Genomic DNA, 4,836 nt, shown 5'->3' with positions numbered 1-4,836 from the left:
CCTATATATATTTGGACATGTTATCAGTAGTATAACAAAATATTATAATCTTGGTTAATTCTGTGATTGTATATATGTATAATAATATTCTTGGTACGTCCTAACACAATAAGTATACAATACGTTTTGATAAATCCTAAGACAATACGTACACAATACGTCTTAGTTAATTCTAAGACAATACGTATACAATACGTCTCTGGATTGATGCAAAGACAATACGTATACAATACGTTGTGGGGTAATTCTAAGATTATATATATATATATATATATATATATATATATATATATATATATATATATATATACCAATTATTGGACTGTTGGACTTTTCGGACTACTAACAAAGGACTACTAACAATGGACTACTAACATAAAATATTAAAAATTATTATATAAGTATTCTATGAACTTGCTTTATTTTATTCATATGTCGTATTATTATCTGAATCGTTATTATTGTTATAGGTTCGTGAATCCAAGGACGACGATCATATTTTTAATAAGTTGAAAACTTATTATTAATATACTTTTACTACTGTGAGTATATAGTCCCATTTTTAAACTCTAAAAATATTTTGGGATGAGAATACATGTATTTTATGTTTTACTCTATGGACACAAGTACTTAAAATATATTCAACGTTGAGTTGTACCACATTGCATATCTTCCCTAATAGCTTGGTAACTAATATTTACATGTTGTAAGAACATGTATACGCGAATCCTATTGATAGATCTATCTGGTTTGACAACCCCAACCGGGCTAGTCGCTCTAGTATCGTAAACGGTTGCATAGTACTTCATTTTTACTACACTTGGTACAGTGTAGGGAGATTTCATAATAAAGGGAATATGCCACATTAATGGTTAAGTATGGTTACCGAAGCGCTCAACAACTTATAGAATACTTTTATACACTTGCGAGTGTACATAGATTTATAACTATGAAATCTTGTGGTCTATATTTATATCGATGCTAAACCTATATATCTCACCAACCTTTGTGTTGACTGTTTAAGCATGTTTATTCTCAGGTCCTTAAGAAAGTCTTCCGCTGTTGCATTATCTGAGCAAGCTGTGCATGGAGTCTCATGTTTTTTGTTTAAATGAAGTGTTGCATTCAATAAAACCTTCGTCATGTATTATATTCAACTTTTATGTCACGTGTGTAGTATTTAGAAACCGATGTGTTATGGGGATTATTTCTTAAATAATCACCCACTTGTTTAAAACATGCATTATGTATAATAATGGTGTGCTTTTTATGAAACTCGCTATGGTACCAATGAATAATGTACCATGTTTATAGTAATATGGACGAGTCGTTTCATATTGTTAATCAACCAATCACTGCCGATCACTTCAAAATCGAAGGAAATTATTTCACCATGCTTAAAGACGTCCAATTTGAAGGGTTAGCACACCAAAGTCCATTCGATCACCTTAAAGCCTTCAACAAAATTAGTGTTTTCTACTAGTACAAGGATGTGTCCGATGATCAAGTTAAACTTAGAACATTTCCTTTGTCACTCAAAGGGGACGCAAGTGTTTGGCTCGAAAACATGCCATCTGACTCATTTCATACATTTCAAGATTTGAGTGAAGCATTCATCAACCAATTTTTCCCTCCGTCGAAGGTTGAAAGATTAAGGATGGAAATTTGAACTTTCCAACAAAAACATGACGAAACATTATATGAAGCATGGGCTAGATTCAAAAAAATGTTACGAACGTGTCCACCTCATGGGTTATCTAAAAAGGAGTATGTCAACACGTTTTATAAGGGCACTAATCGAGAAACAAGACCGATGCTTGATTCCTCATCTGGTAGACTCTTTATGTACAATTTTCCCAATGATGCTTACAAACTTATAGAAGATATGGCCAAGAATATGTATGAATGGGATGCCTCTCAAAAATATTTACCAAGAAGAAATGTTTCTCAACTTGAAAGCAAAAATGGTAAATTGTCACTTGCAAGTCTCAACAATCAAGTTCAAACATTCATCCGGGAGATGCAAAAGATCCAAAAATCTCTTGTTGCCATCCAAGTGGGATGTGACATATGTGGAGGTCCTCATTTAGCTAAGAGTTGTACAATGGTAACTCAATGCAACCAAGTTAATCTAGACGACATTCCGATGAACCAAGAAGAGCAAGTCAACTATGTGGGAAACCAAAACCAAAATTTCTAAAGAGGTGGATCCTCAAACCAAAACAACATCACTTACCAAGGCGGTCAAGGTTACTACACCCAAAAATCAAATCAAAGACAAACTTCTTACAATGCTCAACAAAACCCTCCACCCGGATTTAACAACAACAACCGTACCAACAATCAAAACAACAACAACCAAAACCAAAATCAAAACTACAATAACAATCAAAATTACAATCAATCCAACCAATCCAATTACAACCAAAAAAACCAAAGCAACACGAGCTATAACAATCAAAATAACCAAGGTTATAACCAAAACCAAGGTTACAATCAAGGTGCAAATCAAAACCAAAACAACAATCATGGTAAACAAGGTTACAATCAATCTTCCAACCACAACCAAGGCTACAACCAATATCCACAACCTCGGGATTTTTGAAACATAGAAGCCTTAATGCAACAATATGTGAAGAAAACCGACGCAAATGAAGCTTATTTAATCAAAGAGAATGAGTATCTCAAGCAACAACTTAAATGTCAACAAGCAACTATGCAAAACCTAGAAAGCACCGTTGGTCAAATATCAAATCAAATAGGTGTGAGAACTCAAGGCACTTTACCTTCCAACACCCAAGTGAACCGAAACAACAACAATAACAGCCATAACAATAATAACCAAAACAACAACCAAAATCATCAACAAAATCCAAACCCTCAATTGATAAATATTTCCGGCGATGGTTCTAACAACAATACCACCAACACCAACAATAATAATAACAACTCCAACACAACCAAAACCCAAACCCAAACCAAACCCGAAATGAGAATGTCAATGCCATAACCACCCGAAGTAGTTTAACTTTGAATGACGTTGAAGAAACTCCCAAATCCGTACCACAAACCTTTATAACCAACGAGCCACTTCTTAGCTTCATCGCAAAAGAGATTGGGGTTGAATATGGTAATGAAAAGGGTAGCTGATAATGCTAAAAACGAATATATATTTCATAGCATTATCCTTCAAGAAAGACAAGCTTTTGGTTACAATTGTTCCATTTACAAGTGATATTCGTTTAAATATTAAAATGTAAAGACAAAAGACAGATTCGACGATTTGAAGACGCAAACAACCAAAAAGCTAAAAAGTACAAAGTACAATCAAAATGGTTCAAATTATTGATGAGAAACGTCTAGAAATTACAAGAGTACGAGCCGCGAAACGCAAAGTACAAGATATTAAATAGTACGAAAGGACGTTCGAAAATCCAGAACCGGGACCAGAGTCAACTCTCAACGCGTGACACAACAGAGCTAAAATTACAAGTCAACTATACACATAAATATAATATAATATATAAATAATTCTTAAAATTATTTATATATATATATATATATATATTATATATATTTAATAAAACCTTCGGAAAACTAGCAAACAAGTGCATGTGGTGAGATCCAGCTGGCCATGCGATCGCATGGCCTGGAAGCTTTAAAACCATGTGATCGCATGGCTTCCTGTAGCATGCCACATTCTATAAAAAGCAACGTTTTCTGCCGATTTATATACACATAATTCAATCTCTCACTCTCTACGATATATATATATATATATATATATATATATATATATATATATATATATATATATATATATATATATATATATATATATATATATATATATATATATATATATATATATATATATATATATATATATATATATTATAATTTTAATTTTAATTTTAATTTTAATTTAAGATTAATAATAATAAGGTTATGTTAGCGAATGTTGTAAGTGTGTAAGTCGATATTCTGTCCGTGTAACGCTACGCTATTAATACTCATTGTAAGTTATGTTCAACCTTTTTAAATTAATGTCTCATAGCTAAGTTATTATTATGCTTATTTAAATTGAAGTAATCGTGATGTTGGGCTAAAATATTAAAGACGAGGTAATTGGGCTTTGGACCATAATTGGGGTTTGGACAAAAGATCGACACTTGTAGAAATTGGACTATGGACTATTAATGGGCTTTATATTTGTTTAACTGAATGACAGTTCATTAATTTAATATAAAGATTTACAATTGAACGTAATTATAAATAACCACATACACTCGATCGGACACGATGGGCGAGATATTTATAAGTACTAATAATCGTTCATTTGACCGGACACGGGAATGGATTAATAGTCAATGGACTCATTAAAACAGGGGTGGATTACATGCAAAGATACTTGGTGTAATTGATAATAAAGTATTAAAACCTTATTAAAGTTTAAGTCCCCAATTAGTTGGAATATTTGACTTCGGATATAAGAATAAATTGACGAGGACACTCGCACTTTATATTTATGACTGATGGACTGTTATGGACAAAAATCAGATGGACATATCAAATAATCCAGGACAAAGAACAATTAACCTATGGTAATAAATTAAAATCAACACGTCGAACATCATGATTACGGAAGTTTAAATAAGCATAATTCCTTTATATTATATCTTATCGCACTTTTAATTATCGTACTTTATAATTATCGCAATTTTATTTTATCGTCATTTTATTTATCATACTTTAAATTATCGCACTTTAATTATCGTTATTTACTTTACGCTTTAGATTAAGTTATATTTATTGTTAATATTTTACATTAGGTTT

At 31.8% G+C, this 4,836-nt stretch overlaps 1 non-coding gene across 1 annotated transcript; it reads right to left on the bottom strand.

Moving 5' to 3' along the window:
• Nucleotides 1–1,648: 1,648 nt before the first annotated feature.
• LOC139845787 (small nucleolar RNA R71) lies at nt 1,649–1,755 on the bottom strand. The gene has a single exon (XR_011758544.1). It is a non-coding gene; the product is annotated as a small nucleolar RNA R71 (small nucleolar RNA).
• Between the last annotated feature and the right edge of the window lie 3,081 nt (nt 1,756–4,836).

The sequence above is a fragment of the Rutidosis leptorrhynchoides genome, chromosome 4 (assembly GCF_046630445.1).
Source record: "Rutidosis leptorrhynchoides isolate AG116_Rl617_1_P2 chromosome 4, CSIRO_AGI_Rlap_v1, whole genome shotgun sequence".
In the NCBI taxonomy this organism is placed as follows: domain Eukaryota; kingdom Viridiplantae; phylum Streptophyta; class Magnoliopsida; order Asterales; family Asteraceae; genus Rutidosis; species Rutidosis leptorrhynchoides.
This window is presented reverse-complemented; position numbering and strand designations above follow the sequence as displayed.